Consider the following 13,168-nt stretch of genomic DNA (forward strand, 5'->3'; position numbering starts at 1 on the left):
ACTTTTGCATCCTTCTCACCTTGTCAATATTTTCACCTTGTCGATATTGCTCTGACCTTGATAGCCCCAGGCTAACCTGGTCTCGTCAGATATCGGTAGATAAGCAGGGATCACCCTGGTTTGTACTTGGATGGGCAAACTCCAAGAAACACCCGAGTTGTGGAGGTAGACAAATCACCTTCCAAGGGCTCTTGCCTTGAAAACCTTAAGGGGTCGTCATGAGTCAGCTGTAACTTTAGAGCACCAAAAAAATGTTGTACAATAGCAATAATTCAAAATCACAACTGAACTGTTTTCTCCACATAGTGTAATCCTGCTATCATTGTCTTCTTGTTTTCATTTATACTCTGTCTTTCCCATTCTGAATCAAGGCAGATTAAAGTATGATTAAGGAAAAAAAATATCAGAAGAGACACCTTAACTCTCCAAGGCACTCTCTGCCATCCCAGTGACAACAAAATACAGAAGCACTAATGCTGGGACTTATCATGTGTGGTAGCGTGCAGTTTGTGACATGTGCACCTGTGTGTAAGTTAAATGGCCTCAAGATGCTTGTGGCGACTCTATGACCTCTAAAATGGCCTGCTGTTAACAGCCTTGTTCAGATCTTGCAAACTGAGGTTGCGGCTTCACTGATTGAGCTGATGGTTCCTCTTGTTGGTCCCTCTTCTTTTCCTGCTGCCTCCAACTTTTCCTAGCATTATTGGCTTTTCCAGTGACTTTTCTCTTTTCATAATGCGACCAAAGTACAATAGCCTCAATAAATCATTCTAGCTTCCAGGTTGAGTTCAGGCTTGATTTGATCTACAACCCACTTATTTGTAATATTGGCAATCCAACACCACATTTCAAATTAGTCTGTTTTCTTCCTGTACGCCCAAAGGTTATGTTTTGATTTTCACAAATACCCAGCTAGAAGGCAAAAATGGGGGGGGGGGGGGGGCTGTTGCCTTCATGCTTTCTTTGCGGGCTTCCGAGTGACACTTCAGCTACTGTGAGGAAAAGGATGAAGATGGTTCTTGGGGGCCCTATTTGATCAAGCCAGTGTCCTCAAGCTGTCCATTTTCTGCAGGTTGTTTGATTCTCTCTATGTTTCTTTCTTGTGTAGCTGACCTTGCATAGTGGAACAAAGAGTATTTCCAGAAATGCTACCTTGAAGCCTCTGGACTTCAGCCTCCTAAGTAATAATAATAAGAAGAGTTTGGATTTATATCCCCCCTTTCTCTCCTGCAGGAGTCTCAAAGGGGCTTACAATCTCTTTGCCCTTCCCCCCTCACAACAAACACCCTGTGAGGTAGGTGGGGCTGAGAGAGTTCTGAGAAGCTGTGACTAGCCCAAGGTCACCCAGCTGGCGTGTGTGGGAGTGTACAGGCTAATCTGAATTCCCCAGATAAGCCTCCACAGCTCAGGCGGCAGAGCTGGGAATCAAACCCGGTTCCTCCAGATTAGATACACAAGCTCTTAACCTCCTACGCCACTGCTGCTCCTACATTAATAAGCTGCATTAATGCTCCAGGACCTGCTAGTTACATTTATCAGAATCAAAGATACTCCTTCCCAATCCTCTTCTTAGCAGGTAATTTAGACATCTTATCAAGTTTGTAATATTAAGACTGAAAAGGAAAGTCACAGCTAATCCCAATGGTTATTAAATGCAACCCCCTTTTTTTGCTTTTAACCAAAAGGTGGGGCTACATACAAAGGAGTTTTTGTAATGAAAGTTACACAAGATTTGCTTAGAATATATTTATGCTACCTCTTCAGAGTTTACAGTTTGAGGCAGTTTACAATTAAAAGCCACAGTATAAAACATATGCCATTAAAAACACAAGTCATTACATTGCTGTAATTTTTTTAATGGATATTACCATTTTATTTTCCTTGAAGCATGAATACCTTTGATTAGATGACCTGGTAGAAGACTGGCATGGCCATATTATTTTTATTTATTTATTTTATTTATTTATTTCATTTTTAAACCGCCCTCCCCCGAAGGGCTCAGGGCGGTGTACATCAACATAATAATACAAATATAAAACAATCTATAACAATTTTAAATTAATAGAATTTAAACAGTTTAAAATTTACAATTTACAGATGGCGACTTATCCCATTGATAAGATCACTCCCCTCCGCACCCATCAAAACCTAGCTCCTTGGTATACTGAGGAGCTGAGGATGATGAAATGGAAGCTGAGATGACTAGAGCAAAGTTGGTGATGAATTCAAGACAAAGCAGCAAGAACATCCTATAGGATGTTTATGAGCTCCTATGAGATGGCTCTGAAGTCTGCTAAAAAGAATTTTTTACAGCCTCTGTTGCGTCTGCTAGCTCACACCCAGCTCAATTATTTGGGGTAATGTGCTCACTTATGTACCTCTCTGAGGAGTTGAAAGTTACTAGAAATTTGATATTTAGATATGAGGCTTTTGCAAGCTTTTTTGCAGATAAGATCTTGATACTCTGCCATAATCTCCTGCCAATATTTATACATTAACTGAGCTGAAGGCCCCTTGACCATCTTTATCTCCTACATTGGACCACTTCAGCCTGCTCTTCCAAGCTGAGGTGGACAAAGCACTTGCAGCTGTGAAGCCAACCACTTGCCCTCTAGATCCATGCCCCTCATGGCTAGTCAAAGCCAGCGGTGAGGAGGTACGTTGTCCCCTGTTGGAGATTATCTGGCCTTAGAGGCAGGTACTTTCCCCGGAGGGTTGAAGAAGGTAGTGGTGAAGTCACTCTTGAAGAAAACATCTCCAGCTCCATCAGATCTAGCCAGTTATTGCCCAGTCTCAAATTGATTGTTTCTGGGGAAGGTAGTTGAAAGAGCGATGGCGACCCATCTGCAAGTGTTTTTGGATGAGGCTTCGGTGTTGGACCCATTCCAGTCCAGCTTCTGGCCTGGTCATTGGATGGAGATCGTGCTTGTCACTCTCACAGATGATCCCCTGTGCCAGCTTGACAGAGGCAGATCAGCATTGCTGTTGCTGTTAGATCTGACAGCAGCATTTGATACAATCAATCATAATCTTTTGACCCACCATCTTGCTGTTTCTGTTAATCAAGGTGTTCAGAGACAGCGGCAGCCACCACTTCGGACTCTACCAGCTGCCCCTACCTCAGCCACCGCCACCCAGCGTCCTGCCTGGCATTTTTCCACTCACACACACTTGCCCAGAAGACCAGAGCAGCCCTGAGTGGGGGTGTCAGGCTGTGGGAGGCTGCTATGGCAGGCTCGGTTCTAGCAGAGGCAAGGGTCCCCACACTGGTGTTGGATGGGAGGGAAAGGGAGGCAGGCCAGCGAGGCCCCTAGGAGGCCCAGCCTTCTGCCACAGCCTTCTGCCTGAGCCTGATGGTGTCAAGCCAGCCATGCCACTGCCACCCAGGGGAAGGAGAAATGAGGCAGCACCCACCCTTCCTAGGCCTAAGAGGGAAGGCAGGGCTGCAGGCCAGGGGTTCATCAGGAGGCCAAGAGTGACAGCCAGTGGCCCAATGGCATTAACGGAAATTGCTCCTGTGCCGGTGTGCCTCTGCTGCAGTAGCCTACACCAGCGCTGGGTGGTCCAGAGGCAGTCCTAGGGATGGAACCAACTTTAGTTGGCGTCTGGAGAGCTTTTGGGCTGGGAGCGCCCCTACACTGCCTGGCAGCTTATGCCACGTTTTAGTGGGCAGCAATACGGGTTTTCTGGCTGGCCTGGGAGTTTTTTCGTTTTCTATGCTCCCCCAACCCTAACATTTATCCATTCTACAGATGGAGAACACTGATGCAGAGAGTCTTAGGCGACCCCTGTGAAAGGGTCGTTCAACCCCCAAAGGGGTCGCGACCCCTAGGTTGAGAACCGCTGCCTTAGAGTGTGGCACAGCCTTGCCATAGCGGTTCCGATTCCAGCCGCCATGGAACTGCCCCTCACTTCTGGTGGATTGCACTGTCAGTCATGTAAGGCACAGGTGTCAAACTCGTGGCCCTCCAGATGTTATGGACTACAGTTCCCATCATCCCCTGCCAGCATGGTGCTGGCAGGGGATGATTGGAACTGTAGTCCATAACATCTGGAGGGCCACGAGTTTGACACCTATGATGTAAGGGATAAAAGTGGCTCCTTTCTTCACATCTAGTTTGGTCCTAAAGTTTCTGTCACCTAGTTTGACCTGATGAATTTTGCCACATGCACAGGAATTTGGGCAAAGGGCCTCTTGAGGAAATACTTCACTTACATGTTCTCAGGTTGTTAAAAAAAACAAAGACAGAATGTGTCTTTTGAACCTCTAAAAAGTGATTTAGCTCTACCAGCATCAAGAAGTTCCAAAACTCTTGCAGTTCTGATGTTTCTTGTGGATGACTGAATCTTAGTATCCAGACTGACTCAGGATGAAGATTTCCTGAAATACCTTAAATAATTAGCTACCCCAAATTCTTGCCCCAAAACATCAGCAAGGATTAGGCCTATATATTTTATACATATGCATTTTATGTGGAATTTGAATTGTAAGTCAAAGACAATATTTTGTGGCTGTCTGAAACTTATGTCATATTTGCACCAATAAAAATATTGTTTATTATACTTTTAAAACATATTGTCCCTGATGGTTTGATCCCTCTGCATTTATATGGAATGACCTCCTTTGTGTTTTCAATCTTAGAAATTTTATTGTAGCTGAAAATATTTATCAAAAGGAAAAAAAAACCATCTGAAAGTATGTGAAAAGCTAAGTGAAGTGTACAATCAGCCCCTGCCACATAAAAGTGACAGCAATTTCAAAACATAAAATTGTAGTAATTTGGTACACATTAAAAATAATTTTATTTCCTTCCTAGTATTCTTCTTAATTACTTAAGATGACTGAATTAGTTCAGAATATTAGGCTGTCGCAGCTTATTCCTCAGATCCTGCTCCATGCAATGAAGTCATAGATTTGTTTGAATGAAGGAATACTGGCTTTCCTTTTGATGTCATCAGTAAAGAATTAAAGACTTTCCCTGTGAGTATGGAGAAGTAAAATCTAAAATAAGAAATGTCTGGATCTAAGCAGAGAACTGGGTAAGAGAACTGAAGATGTTAATGTTTTACACTAACCCAATTACTAACATTAAATTAAGTCCTGGCAATACTACACTGGCAGCAACTAAGATTAGCTGGCCAACTAAAACTTTCTGATCTCCAATACGTCTTATTAGCCAGCAATAGAATGCTGGTTTTCATTACAGAATGCCATAAAATAAAAGTAGTACAATCATATTTAACTGTGTGGCAATAGTTCAATAGTAAAGCATGTGCTTTCCATCTGGGGAGAAAGGTTTAGGTATTCTTCCTCTTTTACCCTTGCTCCAATCAAATATGTAGTTCCTTACATAAGCATTTTGGTGAAAGGAAACCTGTCAAGAATCATCTTGTCTAGTTTGGCCCTTGATTTGTACGCAGAGAGATCACAGCATAACCCGTAACTCCCAGATTAAGAAAAGCCTCTGTGATGGTTAGTGCGGCAAACCCACAAATTCTGGAGCCTGTACTGTATGCAACTGTATGCAAAATTTGCAAGCAAGTCTCTTTGTAAATAAATATGCATTGAATTGGAAGTATATGCCTCATGTGAATACACTGTTATATCAGTGGGGTGACACTAAATTAAACAGAATATTGATGCCATGGCAGGCATATTTAAAAGAAAACAATTTAATATTGTTTTCACAAAAGCTGATATTCTAACACCAGTCAAACATTAGAAATCTGGGCCAAGCTACAGGACTGCCCAGATAGGATCTTTAATATCCGTAAAAACTAAACTTCAAACTCCTACTGGCTGCATGCTTGGTTATTCCTTCACTGATAATAAAAGGACAGCAAATAATAATTGGATGCCTTGCAGCAATGTATCTTCCTCTTTCTACTCAGGCACGAGGATTTATCAGCAGACATCAGTTCCATTCACCTTCAAGTCAGCAGTAGAGCCTGGCAGGCCAAGAGCAGATTTCTAATAGCAGTGGATAGCTGGAATGCTCAGAGAACCTTCAGGAATTGCCTTACCTCCATTTGATATTAGCCATGCACTGTTTTCTGGAAAGAACAAAAGTTTAGTGAGTAGAAAATGCAATGGCTATAGTTTAAACATTGATCCAGAACAGTGATTTTCAGACAACATACATCATACTACCACATTTTGGGATACCAGACAATAACAAAGAATCTTGTCTTTGTTAAGAATTCTTACTCTCATCTGCTCACCTAGAGTCAGTAGGCAGCTTGCTGAATTACCGGTAAATGAAAATTGTTCTTATTAAGATCCCCACACAGAGAAGAAAGGGCATGGATAGAGCTTGGGTGAGGTGGTTACAAACTTAATAAATTTTCTCCACTTATTTACTGAAGAGAAAGGGAAAATACTAGACTGTCCAATTCAAAACTGCACACATGCAACCTTTTGTTTTGCCCCTCCCTTCTAGCTCCTGTGTTACTATGGTATGGGCCCCTCTGTTTTAGGAACAGTGTCTCTATCCATCCTGCCAACCCTTGGGGTGCCTGGCAGTGCCATGACAAAATGGGGAACCCATTCTCTGCATTGGCTAGTGTATCCACAAGGACGCAGTAAAAACTTGTCTGGACTTGCCCTCACCTAAATCTGCCTTGCAAAATACCTTCCTCACATCTTTCCTGAATGAATTAAGAGAGCCCAATACCTCTGTATTGGAAAGTGTTCCCATCTCCAGCCCTGGACTATCCACCCTTGCAAGGACAAATAATTTATTAATGTATTTGCCCCAAGTGTTCCTGCCAGTGTTGAATTAGGCCAAAAACTTCTTCCTCTGACTAATCTAACAACCACCTATACACTGCCATTGCTTTATAGTTGTGATTGACTCAGGACTCTGTCAAGCTCCAGGCAAATTCTTTTTGTTAATTTTGGCCCAGCTCTCTAATCTGTCCAGGTAATTTAGAAAACTGACCCAGTCCTCTTGGGTATCAGCTACTGCTCCTAATTTGGTGTGTGGGGACAGGCCAGAATGTGTATAAATTTGTTTAATCAAGAATTATGGGAAGTCATAGAACCAAGGATTTGCAATGAATCAAAATGGGAGCTTCTGTGTAAGTGACCAAGGCCTGCAGTTTTGCAACAGGTCAAAAAGGCATATTACCAGCTTGCTAGCAGAGATGCAGGCAACTACAGATAACATCTTTTGAGATCTTGGCACTGAGGCTGCTACGTGACAGCAGACAGATGCAATTTTATTACTTGGGTTTTTGGGTTAGAAATGAATGTGATTAGTTAAATTACAAAGTGTTTTTCTATATAGTTAAATGAACACATAAATGATAAGTGATTCACATTTACTTGTATTAGTATTTGATCATAATTCTATTGTCTTAGAATCATTGTATAATTGTTAGAATCATGTTTTAACATTTCATGCTGGTAAAGAAAGGTTTATGATCTAAAAGTATGTTAAGCCAGATGCCCTTTAGGCATAGCTCTCTCTCTCGGAGCCAACCAAGAATAACAAGTTATTCTTGAAGACAACAAGCTATTTTTATTGCTGCCCTCTGTATATGCACAGAGAGACAGCACGCACTAACAGCATGCAGCGTGTGACGTAGAATAAGAGGTTGTCTTACTGTGACCAAAGACAGATCTGACCAATAGGGTTTGAACACACAGTGTATCACGTGAAAGAGGTATGAACTATGATAATTGTGTGACGTGTGTATTTTTTTGTGTCTATAAAACTTGGTCCCTTTGTATCAAAGGGTGTGCCTCTTGACCTTAAGAGGACACCCTGGCCAGATTCTTATGCTGTCCAGTAAACTTATCTTCTGTTTCAAAACTGTTTCTTGGGTGTTTGCTAATTCTAAGTTTTTCTTAAAACTAACTCAGCTGTGTAGGACCAGAGAGCGGCCCTGGCCCCACAGGTGTTGTCTGCAAATTGGATTAGCATGCCCACTATTATATCATCCAAATAACTGATAAAAATATTGAATAGCACTGGCCCCAGGACAGAACCATTTGGCACCCCATCAATCACTTCTCTCCAGGATGTAGATGAGCTATTTGTGAGCACCTGTTATGTTTGGAAGGTCAACAATTAAAATCCATCTAATGGTAACATTGTCTAGCCCACATTTTACTAGCTTGCTTGCAAGAATGTCATGGGGGACCTTGCCGAAGACCTTATTGAAATCAAGGTGTGCTACATCCAAAGCATTCCCTCCATCTAGCAAGTTTGTCACTCTGTCCAAAAAGAGAGAGATTAGTCTGGCATGACTTGTTTTTGAGAAAGCCATGTTGACTTTTAGATCACAGCATTCCCTTCTAAATGTTTAGAGATTGTTTAATTATCCACTCCTGGATTTTTCCTGGTATGGATCTTAGACTGACCGGATAGTAATTGTTTGGGTCCTCTTTTTCCCCCTCCTTTTTGAACATGGGGACAACATTAGACCTCCTCCAGTCAGCTGAGACTTTTCTTGTCCTCCAAGAATTCTCAAAGATTATTGCAAGTGGTTCTGAGATTACTTCTGCCAGTTCTTTTAATATCCCGGGATGTAGTTCATCAGGCCCTGGAGATTTGAATTCATCTAAAGTAGCCAGATATTTCTATACTATCTCTTGAAGTATTATACTGAGTAAACTGAAGCTCAGTGCAGACAAAACTGGGTGGCTACTGGTCAGTGATGCAGCTGCTCAATGATTGAGGAATCAGCCCACTTTGGAGAAGGTTACACTCATGAAAAAGCAATTTCATAGCTTGTGGTTGCTGTTGGATCCTGCAGTTGCGTAGGTGGTTAAGAGCTCGTGTATTTAATCTGGAGGAACCGGGTTTGATTCCCTGCTCTGTCGCCTGAGCTGTGGAGGCTTATCTGGGGAATTCAGATTAGCCTGTACACTCCCTCACATGCCATCTGGGTGACCTTGGGCTAGTCACAGCTTCTCGGAGCTCTCTCAGCCCCACCTACCTCACAAGGTGTTTGTTGTGAGGGGGGAAGGGCAAGGAGATTGTAAGCCCCTTTGAGTCTCCTAAAGGAGAGAAAGGGGGGATATGAATCCAAAACTCTTCTAAATCCAAAACTCTATAGTTGGAGGTCCCCTCTGGGGCACAGAGCACCTTTTATCAGCTTTAACTGGTCCCCCAGTCAAAGCTGATAAAATGTATCCTCAATCTAGCCACAGTGATCCTTGGTCTGATTACATCAAGATAGAGTACTATAATGCAATCTACATGGGGATGCCTTTGAGAACCATTCAGAAACTAAAATACAGCACCCAGGCTATCATGGGTTGGTTACAGGGATTTTATGAGTCAGGTGCTAAAAGGTCTGCACTAGATGCTCACTTGTTTCCAGGCACAATCTCAAGTGCTGGTTTTTACCTTTAAAGCCCTAAATGGCTTAGGGCAGGGATGGCGAACCTTTTCGAGACCGAGTGCCCAAATTGCAACCCAAAACCCACTTATTTATCGCAAAGTGCCAATACGTCAATTTAACCTGAACACTTAGGTTTTAGTTTAGAAAAAACGGTTGGCTCCGAGGCATGCGTTACTCGGGAGTAAGCTTGGTGGCAGTCGGTGGCTTTGCTTTGAAGCAACTGTGCAACTCTTCCAAAGGGTGAATCATGACCCTAGGAGGGTTTACTCAGAAGCAAGCCCCATTGCCAGCAACCGAGCTAACTCCCAGGTAAAGGATCGTGCTTTAGTTCTTCACATGAAAATCAGTGGGGTTTAACAGCGCTTAACAGGGTTACCCACACTGCTTCCCCAAAACTAGGTCTTAGGTTTAATGCTAATAATCGAGCCCAGTGGCCCAGGCCAGCCTAGATGTGTGTGTGTGTGTGGGGGGGGGGCACTCTGTTTGTGTAGGCCCACAGAGAGGGCTCTGAGTGACACCTCTGGCACCCGTGCCATAGGTTCGCCACCACTGGCTTAGGGTCAGGATAGCCTTCTCCCATACCATCCAGAGGCAGATGACAACCCCAGACAGGGCTCTTTCAGCAGTAGTGACTTTTAGAGGCCCTAAGCACTGAAAAGATTATGGTATCTTCAATTGTAATTCAAAATAAAACAACAGTAAACTGTGAAATATATATATTCTAATTAATAAATATCATTATTTGTATGAAATACTTTTTATTCCATTGCTTTCTTGTCTTGAAGATGCATAGCATTTTAACTTACGCAAATCAAAGATCCAAACTACTTTTGATCAAACATTTATTTATTTAAAATAAACTAACCTAACCCAGTGTATTCGAGCGAATGTTAAATAACAGTTGATGAATACTTTGTTTACGCTTGGCAAACACAGACAAGTGTGACACAAAATACGCTGTTTTACAACTTGCTCGGTGATACTGGCTGCCCATATTTGGCCTAGTATGAGCCCACCTTTCCTTACAACGTTAGCACATATGTTGTGGCATGCTGAGTAAGCGAATGAGTACTGCTTGCCCGCTTCGCTCACAAATAACGTCATGTTTGACACGTGCCGTCATACTAAACATGTTCTAAAGCAAGCTGAGGTTGCTCCCCTCCGTGGACTATGTGGCAGTTGCCAGATTCCAATTTTGTTGTATTCCAATATTATTAACCTTTTCAATATTATATTATTTTTTCATTCATTGTGCCCCCCCCCTTTATGGCTACTGGTTCAGCTGCAACATTGCCCCATGATCCATTGTAAATCCAGCACTGTCAAAAAACGATATGGGGCCTCAAGTAAAGAGGTCTTATTTTGCTTAATGGTTAATCCACGGCTAGTGGTGCCTTGCTCCTTCCTCTTGAAACCCACCTAGCAATTTCCATTGTTGTCTTTTAGGCACCAGGCCAAAATATTTCTGCTCATCCACACTTTTAATTCAGCAGACAATCTTCAACACCACTTTATAACACTAATTTAGTCTGAAAACTATTTTAAGCTGCTCAGTGTTCTGTTTTAACGTGCTAGCTGAGTTTTTAAACTTCTGAATTTTAATAAATAACCTTAAATGTTTTATTTTTTATTATGCTTTGCTCTGTAATATGCGTTGGGTCAGATATCTAGACAGAAAATTTTCTAAATAATGTAACATTTTAAGTAAATAAAAATAACTGCAAGCGTTACACAAATATTCAGACATGCAGGCCCTTTTCTGTATTACTTTCTAACTAAAACATTACTTCCTCAGGACCCTTGTTCTCCTGTTACTGGTTGGTACCTTACTATGCGTCCTTAACATACTACAAGAGGGCAGAAAATCTGCCCACCCTTTGGCTCAAGTTGCAGTTTATGAACTATACTAGGGGTGTCAAGCATATGGCTTGGGGGTCAGATCTGGCCTTTTGAAAGAGTTTATCTGGCCCGCAAGCCAGCTGAGGCAAATCCCATCCTTCCAATCTGGTCTGGTAAGCCTGCTGTCAGCTAGCCAGACCAGGCACCCCTCCCCCTCATCCCCACTTATGATCTGGCCTGGCAAGACCGGTGGGCTCACCAATCCGGGCACTCACCCCACCCCACCCCCTATCTGCTCTGGCAAGACTGCAGTCGGCTGGCCAGTCCGGACATCAACCCACATACCCACCTTCCTGATCTTGCTTGGTGAACCAATTGTGGACTCACTAGTCCTGGCACCCATTCCACCCTGCCTTCGATCTCCCCACCACAGTGCCTACCACCTCCCCCAGTGCTGTTCTGCACTGGTATGTCTGCCATGCGATCATCAGCTGAAGCAGCCAACCTCCAACACCAGTCATCACCCTAGGACGTAGGTATAGATTTTTTATGGGGTGGGTTCAGTGCCCACAGTAGTCATTACGGGGGAAGCGATCCCACACACCGTGTGACCTTCGCTCCCTTCCAACCACCCAGATCCTCTGGTGGGCATGCAGATCCCCATCTCTCCTTCGCCCGCGCGCCCGCCCCCCCCCCCCATTGGCAAACAAATCCCAACCCGTTTCCCAAGTATCCAGAAACGAAGCGTGGTGCTACTCTCCCCATTTGTTAAAAAATGCAAGTCATCACTGCAAGAAAAAAAGGCTCTTTTCTTGCAAAAATGCACGCCTTGCTTCCCCCCCCCCCCCCCCCGTTTGCAAGCGCGAGGGCTTGCCTTGCAAACACCAAACCAGCTCGCCCCGTTGCAAGCGGCTGCCTCGTGGCCCCTCCTCGCCTCCCACTCCTGGCAGCCGCCGCCGAAAAGTTAGGCTCAGGATAGGGGAGGGGAAGAGGATTTGCAAGTGCAAAAAGCAGCAGCTGAGGACGCAGCAGCAGCTGCGCCAGCTGCCCAGAACAGAAGCTCTGGCAGGCTGGCAAGAGGGGGGCGAGGGTGGGCCAGGCTTGTGGGGTTGCTAGCAGCCGCCGCCAGCCGTGCACCGGCTGCAGAGACGTCAGTCGGCCCGGCAGAGAGGCCGGTGCGCAGGGCGCTGCAGAATCGAAAGGGAAGCCACCCCCAGTTCGCATCGCTCGCTTGCCAGCCAGCCAGGGAAAGAAAGTCTCGCGAGAGCTCTCGGGCTAACAACCTGCTTCGCAACACACACACACAAACAGCAGCGCCGCAGCCGCTCGGTTGCCAGCAACAACACCCAGTCAGGGGGGAGGCACAGCTGGGGCGGGAGGGGCACACAGCTCGGGCGCAGGAGTGCCCGCCCCCCACAGGATACCCCCCATTTCCGCCTGTTCCTGTTCCATTCCATGCATTGGTAACTTTCAAGCAACCCGAACATGTAAGGGGGGGGGGGGTGTTGAACCCGTGAACCAGCTGCCTTCCGCCCCTAGCTGGGTTGGGTTTTGTTTGCCAATGGGGGGCGGGCGAAGGAGAGGTGGAGATCTGCAAGCCCGTTAGTGGCTCGCTTACCCCATAATGACTACTGGGGGCACCTAACCCACCCCATAAAAAATCTATACCTACGTCCTTGTCACCGCCCTAACTGCCAATCTGGCCTGGCAAACCTAATGCAAGCCCAAGCTGAGAGCTGGCCAGCTGAGGAAGCCACCCCCTCCCCTGACCGGCCGACCAAGTCACATTTAAGTCCCTGCTGCCCCTCCTAACAAATGAGTTCGACACCCGCGATGCTTGGAAAGGGGCGGTGCTAAGCAGAAAAATAGCGCGGTTGCATCATCATCTGTATGCGCGGACTGGAAGCCAACCTCCGGGTGGGTAAGACGTGGGCAGAAAGTCTGTGGATGGTGGCCGCAGGATGGCAGATCCCGC

At 44.8% G+C, this 13,168-nt stretch overlaps 1 protein-coding gene across 3 annotated transcripts in view; it reads left to right on the forward strand.

The window, feature by feature from the left end:
* The first annotated feature begins 12,531 nt into the window (after positions 1-12,531).
* Positions 12,532-13,168, forward strand: part of RMDN3 (regulator of microtubule dynamics 3) — a 56,021-nt gene continuing 55,384 nt past the window's right edge. Inside the window, exon 1 of one of the 3 annotated variants that reach the window (XM_048484951.1) lies at positions 12,532-12,656. The gene's annotated coding sequence lies outside the window, so the exon portion shown is untranslated. Of the gene's footprint in view, positions 12,681-13,066; positions 13,111-13,168 lie in introns of those variants that run through there. The other 2 variants (XM_048484950.1, XM_048484949.1) reach the window with 2 other exon arrangements.

This window comes from Sphaerodactylus townsendi, linkage group LG02, assembly GCF_021028975.2.
Source record: "Sphaerodactylus townsendi isolate TG3544 linkage group LG02, MPM_Stown_v2.3, whole genome shotgun sequence".
Taxonomy (NCBI): Eukaryota; Metazoa; Chordata; class Lepidosauria; order Squamata; family Sphaerodactylidae; genus Sphaerodactylus; species Sphaerodactylus townsendi.